The 11,990-nt window shown below is 42.1% G+C and overlaps 1 long non-coding RNA gene across 1 annotated transcript in view; it reads right to left on the reverse strand.

Annotated features, from left to right (window-relative positions):
• Nucleotides 1–11,610, reverse strand: part of LOC121190246 — a 46,840-nt gene extending 35,230 nt beyond the window's left edge. Inside the window, exon 1 of the long non-coding RNA XR_005894964.1 lies at nucleotides 11,266–11,610. This is a non-coding gene — a long non-coding RNA (uncharacterized LOC121190246). The remainder of the gene's footprint in view (nucleotides 1–11,265) is intronic.
• Between the last annotated feature and the right edge of the window lie 380 nt (nucleotides 11,611–11,990).

Genomic DNA, 11,990 nt, shown 5'->3' on the forward strand with positions numbered 1-11,990 from the left:
CAAACAGCAGGACGCACGGAAACGGCAATGAACGTGATGCACAGACGAACGCATCGAGCAGCCGCCCAGAAGCATCAAGCCATGATGGAGAAACAGCAGCGGACCAAAAAGACACGAGAGTAAAAATGAACAAATTAGCACAGGTCTGCATACCCTGGATGTCCTGTATCCTCCCTCTGCTACCTGGCAGGCCCGGGCTGAAGCCGGCCGCATCAGCACCGTGCCATCACGTGCTAATACTTGTGTTTCAGACAGACGTGGGCCTCCTAATACACACAGACAATGTCACACGCTCCTATTGTTCCACTCCATCGTTTGGCCGGAGACAAACCCCAGTCCCGTCTAACTGTTTAAAGGTTGGTTCAAACCCAGAGCGATGAGGCCATCTATTACCAGGAGGGCTGAGGGGAGGGGAGACAGAGCCAGAGACAGAATGGGGGGAAAAGCTCAGTCAGCTAGGTTGATAACTGCCGGTGAGAACCAGGAGCCCAAAGCCCACTGCTGCCACATTCTGAGGACCAGGGCGTCCACAGCAGCACAGAGATACTATGAACATCAAAACACCTTTTCAGATTTACAGCTTTTTTACTGTTTAGAGGTCTGAAATAAAAACACATGAAATCATATAATTCCACTTTCATTTGGCTGGAGAGTCAGGGATGTGGTGGGATATTACCTTTTATATTATCAGAACAGGTTTAGCAGAAATTTTTTTTTTTAAAAAAGCACTGATATAAATTAAGTACATGTGGAGAAACACGGTGCGGAGAATCTAACAAACGTTATTCATGTAAAAGAGAATAATTCAGCTGATGTTACAAAGATTATTTTGAATTAAACATGATCATTTTGTGTTTCTATTGTTGATTCTTTGCCTTTTGGTTATCAAATCCAGTTTGTAGTTATTACTGATAATAGTAATCTGCAAAGTCTTGATAAAAACAATCAAAATAACAAACCCCACTAATCTGAAATGGTATTAGATTTTTTTAAAAAAAACATTTCAAAGGATATGTGACTTTTTGTGTTTCCAATGTGGATGCAATTATGCACCAGTTAAAAGAGTCACAGTGAAGTTAATAAAACAGTTACAAAAGAAAACGAGAAACTGCAAAGGGAACCAATCTGATGTGAGGAAAAGTTTCCACCGAGGGAAATGTGTTTCAGCCCATTTTTATTACCAGTAATGTGCATGTAAAATGACTATTCGTGTAGGCTTCGTAAAACAAATCGCCCAGATCAGCTTTACTAATGTCACTGCTGGCCGCAGTGCAGTAATCATAAACAAAGCACCACAAACAAACTCTAACCCTAACTCTTCACACAGAGGAAGGCAAACAGCCTGCTATTTTGCAACAACATTGCACAGTCATTTAATTATAACCATCCCGTGTCCAAGCTAACTGCGTTAATGTAAATTCACTCAGTCCAAAGCAGAAAGATGATTCTCACTCCAGCTTTCCTTCATTGGTCATTTTCTTTTCCTTTCTCCTGACTTCGTCCTCATCTGGGGACACACACTAAGCAACTGTTGGGGTCTCCGGTATAGTGAATCATGCTACTCATAAATATCTGTCACAGCTAATCACTGAAGTACAGCAAGATGTGTGTGTGTGTACATGTTTTTATTTAGGAAGAGCCAATCAGACAGCAGGGATTTTGCCTCCCCTTGAAAGACACAGGTGATATTCGTCAGGTGCAATCAGTGTGAGACCTCCTTTGACTTACAGCACACACACACAACCTGATGATCTTTAACAAAGTTTGACTATGCTGCTACGCTGGAGCTGGCTCGTTGTTTTGTGCTGTGAAATCTACTGTAAAAAAAAAAAAAAAAAAAAAACTTCTATTGTGTGTTTCGGTGACCCTGACATAGTTTAAAAAATCGACTCAGGCTTTCTGTGATATTACAGCAGTGATTTATTTTCTGCGTGCAGACATCAGTCCGGTCTGGTTACCATCAGCCCAGCGCCAGCCACCTGTGCACAGGCCCTCCTGTATTTACACTGTGATAATCACAAAGGCCGATCTTGACCAGATTGCCTGTCTTATCTACAAAGAAACGCTCACTCCTGTCCAGATCAAAAAGTTACAAGAAACTCAAAAAGATTAAAAAGATGAAATGTTGGTAGGAGATTTCAAATCATCATGTCAAAACAAAATCAAAGAGGAAACCAGAAACTCGGAAAAAAAAAAGTCAGTTATATGTTTTTGGGGCTTTAAAAAAGACTTGATTATATCCTAGTTTTTGGACCCTGTCCCACTGGGCTGTTCTGGTCCTGACTGAGTCATAGTGTTCGACCCTCTCCAGCAGCCTGTCGGCCTCTGCCAGCTACACAAACAGAGAGAGAGAACATGACATCACCCCTCTATCATCCACTAGATACACTCAAGGCTCACAGTTCAGCAGGTTCAAATGCTTGATGCAGATGGAGGCTAATGTTAACTCACTGAAGCAAGAGATCCTTCGTATTACAGCCACCTTTTTAAAACTTTCCCCGAAGCGCTGGCCTGCGTAACAGACGCTGGAAGTCATTACAAGGGGATTGTGTTACGGTTTGGTCTGAAGCAGATTTTTTTTTTTTTTCTGTTCTTACACCGATCCTAAAAGATGCTGAACCGGTGACAGAGGGAGAGAGAAACAACGGCCTGACCACGCTGGATGTTGGTGTAAAGGGAATACAGTCTCTCTGGGCAATAACCCTCTGCAGGCATGTGGAGGATGTTCCCTCCTGACTGTGCCCACTGTAATAAGTACGGCCAACCTCAGCAGGAGTAAACAGAGACACAAATCTCTCTTCCCTCTGGGCGGCCCAGGCAGGAGACATCAATTCCCGCTTGCAATCACCACGTCTACATTCAAACAGATTTCATTACACCCTCGCAACATCACACCCTTCAACAGCTAACATGCGGAAATGATTTTGGATTTTTGTCTCTGTTTAATAAACAGACCCTGACAAACACTCTAGATTTGACAGTTGGCAAAGGGCAAATAAGTGTATAGTTTTTGGGGTTTTTTTTTTTTTGCTTTTTTAATGGCCCTCGTCTCTAAATGGGGTATCATTATCACGACATAAAACTGTCATGACCCTGTGATGCGTTTTTCAATTTACCTATAAAGTGAAAAACAACCGTTTCTGGCAAGAAGAATACAACCTTGTCTAACTGAAGAAGAGTGAAGGCCAGTGGAAGAAGAAGGAAAAAGAGGAAAAAAAAAAAACAGTAGTCCACCATGTGGCCCACAATCTATTCATTGCTCCCGTTTAATTTCTTTTGGGTGCATAATCCTTTCAGTTTCAATAGCAAATTTAACAGTCCCTAAGGTCTAAGCACCAGACTGGTCAATACAAAACCAGACAACTAATTACTGAGCGCACCACGCTCTCCTCTACCCCCTCCTCCCTTCCTCTCTCCCTGGGTCCTCTCTCTCTCTCTCTCTCTCTCTCTCCAGCAGCTGTGGGGTTCATGTACACAAGAGCAGCAGTCAGGCAGTATTAGGTTTCCACTTCCCAGATCTCCCTTAAAAGCCTGTCCCATAATGGCCCTTCAGTCACACAAACACGCATAGGGTTTCACACAAAAAAAGCACACACAGTTGGACAACCACATGTGAATATATAGACATTCACTTGAGCCATTTTGAAGATTCCTTAAAATAGAATTCTGTTCGTTTGCTTACCTACATTCGTTTTCTAGTTTTTCCTCTGTGCTGGTTTCTTCAGTGATCTTTCCTTTTTTTGATGCAGAATGGTTAATTGTCTTGATGATGTTGATGTTTCCTAGTGACTAAACAACCCTAAAGTAAATTGCATGTTTACTAAGAGACAACAGCATAAATGTTCATGAGGTCGAGCAGTTAGGCAGTAGCTTTAAGAGGGTGTAATTGCCATGTAATTGACGCCTTGTTTTCAAGTAATAAATTAGAGCACAACTTGACAAGCTGTTTAGCTAATAAAAAAAAACGCTAAAAGCTAACCTACTTCTGAGCTCTGAAGTGTTTCGTACCAGCAGAAAATGAATCTGTAAATGTTTTGATGATCGATAATAATAATTTAAGTCATTTTAAGGCAAAAATACCAAAAAGTCTCAGTTTCCTGTTCCTCCAGTTGCAGTGGCTGCTTGTCTCTGTTTTATATCACTGTAAAACAGAAGGTCTTTGGATTTAGGACAGTCGAGCAAAACAAGCATCTGAAGACATCACACTGAAAACTGTGGTTGGATATTTCATTACTTACTGACTTTTTATGATCCAAATAGTTTATCACTGAATTGAGAAAATAAGTGGAAGACAAAATGATGATGAAAATAATTTGTAGTGGTCAGTACTCTCTACTGATGAAAACACAACTACAATTACAACAATATCAGTGATGAAGTTGGTTATTCAGTTAAAATGATTGCAGGCTGTTTTCATGCAGGAGATTTTGATTTCCTCCAAAACTAAGTTTTAACTACCACTCTGAACAAAGAGGTACTATGATTGTATTTTGGCTAATTTGAAAACAGAAGTGGATGCATATGGTGTAGGAACCCTCAGCTGACCTTATGACATATGGTGCTTGTGGTGTTTTTAATGTAGATGAGAAAGAACTTATCCTCTGCTTCCCATGAGTAAATACCCTGGCTGTGACAATGATAACATGGTCATGATAGCATGCTCAGTGCTAACCCAGCCCCATGTTGTGTCATGTTGTGACTGCTGTCCTATGCTTTACAGCCTTCCTCTGTAAACAGACGCACTCTCAAGGCTTTGATCATGACCCAGTGCACACCAGCAACTCAGCACAGCCCCTAATTTGCTGATGGGTTTAAAAAGTCCCTCAGTTAAGAACACTTCCCTCAGATAATGGGAAAAGTTGGCCCCCCTGTGACCTGAGTGGAGTGTCCTTTGTCTCACTCCTAATGTTTGCCTTAGCCCATTGTGTCTGCATTATCCAGCGCCTCCACCCCTCCTCGCAGCACAGCTTTACGCGACAACCCCTCTGCACCACACCGGACTGCCCTCAAAGAGGAAATACTAAATGTATGGAAGCCATTTCCCCCGTGTGCCCCTGAGTTCTGTATGGACTCCCCTCCCCCATGCAGCCCCCCCTCCCCTCCCCGACCCTCCCATTTGTGTGTGACCACCGAGAGGCTGAGATGGTTAAAGAAGCCGAGCTGTTTAAAATGGGGAAGAGTCATGCGGCTACAAACACTCGGGCCGACGCACACTCATGCGTGCAGCTGATTCCACAAAGACATCCTGCACCCTCTTTGCCTGCAAACAAGGAGGATGAGCTCCTGTCAGCTCAAAGACAAGCAGACAAATTGCCTATGATCTCTTGACCTGAGAAACTGGCAACTATCCAAAATGCACTGCTCTAAAGCTGATGAAATACAAAATAAGATAATATCCGGTGTGCAGTAATATGCAAATTGGATGCATCAAAGTACAAACAAAGATCAGCACATTTTGAAATAAAGTGTTTAAACAGCCAAAATTCAGCAGACAGTTTGGTCTCAGCACCTTCAACTAATGACAGGGACATTTTAATGGCAGATATAAAGCTGGCTGGAGGTGGGTGGAGAAAGGGATAAAAACAAAGAGAAACGCCCGCCTGTGTACTTTCTGTCTTTCTTTCTGTCTTTCTTTTGTTCTTTCTTTCTCTGTGCTTTGTATCAGTAAGGACAGCTGGGTAAGAAATGGATCACCGGTAAAGGGACACACAGTCTCGATCACAGACATGACTTCACCCTCTTTATAACCAACCCATTGGGGGCCATTTGTGCTAGAATCCAATGATGTGTGTATGAGTGTTTGTGTGTAATGTGCATGTATGCGGCTACAAGCATGCAAACTGTAACTTAGCTGTCTTTGCAATACACACACACACACATATATATTATCACATCACTCTACACGTTTTTCTACTTCTCATATTCATAATAAAATGTTAAACTGAAAATGTAGTAATAGGTACTGATTCATTTAAGCAAACAATAAACAGTAAACATCTGGGTTATTTTCCACTAACAAGGCCCAAGACTTGGCTCAAGACATTAATAATTAATAATCAAGAATGTAAGAATCCGACTTATGATGCCTATCATCTGTCATCATTATCTTAGTGTTGAGTGACACCTTGCATCCATCTGGCCTTGATAATATTCATAAAAATAATTCATGTTAAGGGCCCATTAAGTCATGACAGTACAGTTTACTCTGTCAGTTTACTGTTTCCATTGTTTCCACCTGGTCACTTTCTCCTGGTCATCCTTGGGTCTCAGGTTCAAAGATCCATGCACAGCTTTAAGATAATTACTGCCCACAGGATGATGAGTGAAAAAAGTCTCTTGACATCTGAATTCAAACTACAGCAGCTCAGTGGCGGTGGCACAATAATCGTGTCAAAATGGTGAACAGCCAGATGTGATTTATTCAGAGGCTGCACGTGTGTTGCATCTATGACGAATCCTCTCAGTACACAAAGAGGCTTCCATCCTGGTGGAATAAGCTGTGGCACTGCTCGAGATTGGAGGGCCTTGGCCACAGAAGTTTGTAAAAGTGTTAACAAGTCAATGGGAAAGAATTTCTTATCAGCGTGGCACACAGAAACTAAGTGGGAGTGAATCCCAGAGTTTGAGTTACATATTGGAAAACTGGAGAATTCTGACCATTCTGTCACGAGACGAACAAACTTATTCTCAAACTCATTATTTCCTGCATTGTTGCACAGTGTTTAAGGAAAAACAATACAACCAGTTTTCCACTTAATTAACCCCAGGGAACATAAGTAGTTCATTCATGCACTTGACACAGCTTGTCAGGAGGAAAAAAAACTGAGGAAACATGATGATGTGATCTTTGATTATCTGAACGTCCATGGAGCTGCTGTCAGCAGCCTAAACCACAGAAGATTATACAAGCTCTGAGCAGAACAAACCCAGGCTGAAATGGCACATTATGTTGATAAACTGTGACACTAACAGTTGCATGCAGAGCACGACAACTTCTCCTTCTTCATCACAGATAAAGTTGGCCGTTCATTTTGGGGCTGAACCATCCAAATTGGAGCTGGATCTCCTGCTTGAGGTTACCTGCACACTCAGCTTAGTGCAGCATATTGTCGGGATAATGAAGGGGCCCCATCCAAGCTCGATCAACAAACTGAAGAGGTCTTTCTAAGGATGTAATGATTGTGCCACTCATATCTGTCTAAGCACTGAAACGAGACAGGGGTGCTGAGACGGGGATGCAGTCAGTCAGGCTGCTCCAGGGTTATGAACTTCTAAGGCTACAAGAACAGCTGCATTGTTGGAGCAGCTATTCTGATAACAGCCCACATCACATTTCTTCCTGGAACAGGATGAATTCACAGTCATTCAGCGTGCCCACATCAGTGAGCAAAACTCAGCTACAGGCATATTCCTTTGTCCACTTTCAAGAGTGTAACTTGTGTTAGTCATTTGCCTTCAGTAAGAAGGGAACTGAAGTGTATCACTTAGGGAACCGGACATTTTCTTCACTCTCACAGAAGATACAGCCTCTCAGATGGATCCAAGACCTGAAGGTCTGAGGTTTGTTCCTCAAAATATTTCGTGCTCAGAAGATAAAACTGAGGTTTGACTTGTGTGCTACAGAGAGAGTGGTGAACAGCAGAGGAGAGGAGAGGAGAAGCAAACAGGGTTGCCACTCATTGCGTTTACATGCACTCTGGTAATTCAATCACAACCCGAGTAAGGCAATACTCAGATTATTGTGACTGTCATACAAACATCTTAACAAAGTTATCTTACTTGCATTAAGGTTGTAATTGAAGCAAGCACAACTCAGTTTACAGAGATGGATTACTCACTGATCTCTCAAATGATTCAGCATGTATACACCATATGACCTGCTTCTTTTCTTTTGTCTTTCTTTTTTTTGCATTGTCGATTTTCCACATGTGCCACAAAACTCGCAGAGAGAACCAGATGTGTTTGAAGAAAGAGCCACCGGGTGAGCAGGTGCAGAAAAATGAAACTTTCATTTAAATGGATGGAATGGTACCACTGCATATGAGACAGGCCGCACTGAGGTGACGAGCAAAAAATCAACACAAATTTGCCACAATTTTACTTTTACATTTCTATTTCCTGTTTCACTTTAGCTCGTCACAGACCCTAATGGACTTAAATAGCTCGTGGCATAGGAAGTGGTACAGATATATTCCTATTAAAATCATGGTAAATATTACATGAATTACCTCGTGGCACGATTAATTAATAGCTCTCTGATGAAAAATTTCCTTGGAAGGAACACTAAAAGGTAAATCATGCAGTTCCTCTCCCGGTTGAGTGGCAGAAAGGGAAACCACCTCCTATTTCCTGAAGCAGTCCGATCCTGCTCGCTCTCTGGGTTTCTGTTTTCATCCTGACTGGCACCTCTGTCAGTCACATGGCAGCATCGGCCTAACAACTAATAAATCACTGCTACTAAGTGAGCTTTTCCTTTCACTGCTTGGAAACAACAACCGGGCTAATTTATAACCAGAGGAGGCATGAGGGAGAGGCTAAAATTGGCTGTGGAGGTCAGGCAGGTTATCTGACTACATGTCTTCAACTGGCATAAACAAACAACTTAGATCATCTACAGATACACGCTAGATGAGCACTATTAATAAAAACACAGAATACCTCCCAGATTCAAATAATCCAGGGTCCTCAGTGAGAGGATGAGCTGTACCATACCAACGGACTGAATAGTGACCCACCAGACAATGTAGCCCTTTGTTTAGGAACCTGTGCTGCTATGAATCCACCATCTATTTAACTCATTTAAAATATGTTTCTTTTTATGCAGGCTCGCAAAACGTACCATATAACAACAGTACTTTATGGTGTGATATATAGAAATGTAGGAGATGACTATCACTGCAACTAAAATATATAAATTATATACACGACTTCAAATTCTGTTGTTCAAAATGGCTTGACAAAAAAACAAAAACAAAACTGTTATCTCTTTCAGCTGAACAAAGTACACACAGCTTTAGGACAACAGACAATCCAAATATGTTCCCGAGTTCAATTCAAATCTTTAGAGAATTCTAAAATTTGTTTAAGTGCCGAGACAATGAGAGAAAAGATGTGAAAGAGCTGCTGATCCATAAGGAAGTAATCCACAAATTCATCCCCTAGGTTCCAGAGCTGAGCAAGCAATTTATATTTCCATATGCTTATATCAGATTACACTGTAGAAGCTGAAAAAGACGCCACTTTTACCGAGAATCCAACTTTTTGACAGTAACTTTACGAGTCCTCATTAAGGTGTGCAGTTTGCTGCTTCATTAGACTGTGACCCACATGCCCAAAATAGAGAACTAGATCCTGCAGCAGACACAGTCTGTGTGTATTTATAAAAGATCTGTAATAGTGACTGAAATTCAGGAAAGCTTCCCCACGTACCAGCAGTTAAACAGACATTATGCTGCACAGAGAGCAGACTGAAAATAAATTCATACAGGCCCAGGCTCCATTTTTTTCAGCCCTTTAAAATGGTGCTTTAAAACCAGCTTTCACAGGAGAAATAAGTCCATTAATGCCGGTCGAGACACTCCATTCCCATGTTACTGAGATGTGTAATGAACGGAGGGAGCGAGGGAGGCACACAATAAGTCAGTCAGAGAGACGGGTTCTGATTTCCTCAAAGAGACGAGGGAGTGAGGTCAAAACCCCAAACTGCCAATGAACCATCAAGGTGAGACACATAAATCATAGCTCTGAAGTTCAACAGCTTCCTAAAACCAAGTTCACTGCCTTACTTAACTCAGCTTGTTTCCCAGACTCACACACACACGTTCATTCTGGGTGCAAACATGTTTCACCTTTAGGTGAAAAAATATTCCTAGTTTCTCAGAGCTAATATCACTAACTTGTAAAGAACTTTTTTTTTTTAAATTGTGGTTTACAGAAAAGACATACAACGGCATTTAAATTAAATTAAACATTATTTCATGTTGAAGTCTGTTAAGTGAGTGGTCTGTTAGAGTGGCTGCTTTCTTCTTTTGTCTAGATTTATCTCCAGTGCAAACATGGTCAGTTAGAATATCCAGTGATTTGCCTGTTCAAACTATCCAAAGACATAGTAACTACAAAGATAATAGCTAATAGTAATTATTATTAATTCTCTAAAGTTACTTGGAACATTTCCTCATCACCAACATCACTGTACAAGCTACCGTAACTATACCAACAGAAACAAAGGAACAGTGTATCTTTAACATCCATATGCCTGGCTAGTGCTCAAGAGGTAATCTTACTCTTACATTTACACATAATGGAGTTATTCAGTGAGCCCGCAGTAATGTATTAGTTTACACTAGCTACCATGAACTGTTCAAATATCCTACGGAGATGAGTAATCTGCAAAAAGCAACCTTTCAGCAACACAGTTCATAAAACGTGACCTCATGGAGCGAAGTATCCTGGGCTGATGAAATCTGGATCAAGGCTTAGTCTACAGGATGCAGAGTGAACTCAGAGTCTTAAAAGTTCTGTCAGTTCTTTATCAAAACTTAGTTATCAGCACATTTCTCATCTTGTTATTTTTTTTTTTTGCTTCTTCTGTGTTATTTCTGTACAAAATAAAATGGTACAGTTTAAAATTGATAATGAGACTGTTGTGAGACAGTGATCCAACAGATTTGTCAGATGGTGAAGGTGAAGGTAAGAAAAACTTCAATGTTCAGTGTCTCAGACCTTCACTCCACCCACACTTCTCACAGTTTCATCAGCTAAATAAATGGCCTCCATAGAGAGACAGCTGAAACACGTAGCAGTTTCCAGGATTTGAAACAGGCACAAGTTCTGCAGTGACAATGTCATACTAGAAAAGTTTTCAGAGCCATTGTGCTGCCTGGGCCAAGTGCCATTCTCTTTGACCCCTCCAGATTCCCTTCCCCCAGTCGGCCTCCACTCCACCTCCCTTCTCGCTCTACCTTGACCCTCAAAACTTACAAATTCAAAAGCACAAAGCCCGTCTTATCTCCACAGCTAGAAAATTAATTGTAACAATGAACCATGAACTTGAACCCTTTTGGAAAGAAGTAGGAGAAAAAACAGAACCGCAAGTCCAGCAGTAAAAACTCTAAATAGGTGACTGTTGGGAACATATAAATCAAAAGTAAAGAGGAATGAAACACAGTGCTGAAAATCCAGGCGTAGGGGAAGGGGGGGGGGGGGGGTTCTTTGGAAACATAGAACTTCCAAAAAGTGCTTAGAGAGAAAGAGAGAAGCACTTACCACATAGATCCCGACATCCGAGACCAAGAATGAAAGATTCCTCTCTTGTCTATCTCCGATCCACTTCCATTTTTCTGAGCTCCCATATGGCACCCCCACCCCTCCGAGAGGCAGAAGCAGAGAGTGCGACAGAGGGAGAGTCAAACACACGGAGAGGGAGAGAGAGAGAGAGAGAGGGAGAGAGGGAGGGGGGGCATTAGTCCTGGTGTGGAGATGGAGGGGACTGTTGCAGCTGTGCAAACCCGTCAGTATCTCCTCAAATCCAATCCTCCCCTCAATGTGTGTCTGCAGCACCGCGGAAAAAGGCAACGGAAACAAAGTGATCCTCTTACACACAGCCCAGAGAAAGAGAGAGAAACGAAGAGGGAGAGGGAGGGAGAGAGAAAGAGAGAGAGAGAGAGAGAGAGAGAGAGAGAGAGAGAGAGAGAGAGAGAGAGAGAGAGAGAGAAACATGCACAAGGACCGGCAGGGAAAGAAAACAAGCGAGCTAGTTAGAGGGCCGAGGCAGCCGGAGAAAAGCAGGTTCAAGTTTTCAGCGTTTCCTTTACTTTGCCGTGGAACTCTGCCGGCCAAATGGGAGGGAACAAGTGGGAGCTTCTAGGAAGGCAAGGAAATAGTGCATAATACCTTCCAGCTTCTTTCTTGCCCCACTCCCTCCCACCCTCTCCCTCCTTCTTTTCTCTCACTCTCTATCACTCTCTCTCTGTGTCTCTCTCTCTCTGGTA

This window comes from Toxotes jaculatrix, chromosome 12, assembly GCF_017976425.1.
Source record: "Toxotes jaculatrix isolate fToxJac2 chromosome 12, fToxJac2.pri, whole genome shotgun sequence".
NCBI lineage: Eukaryota > Metazoa > Chordata > Actinopteri > Toxotidae > Toxotes > Toxotes jaculatrix.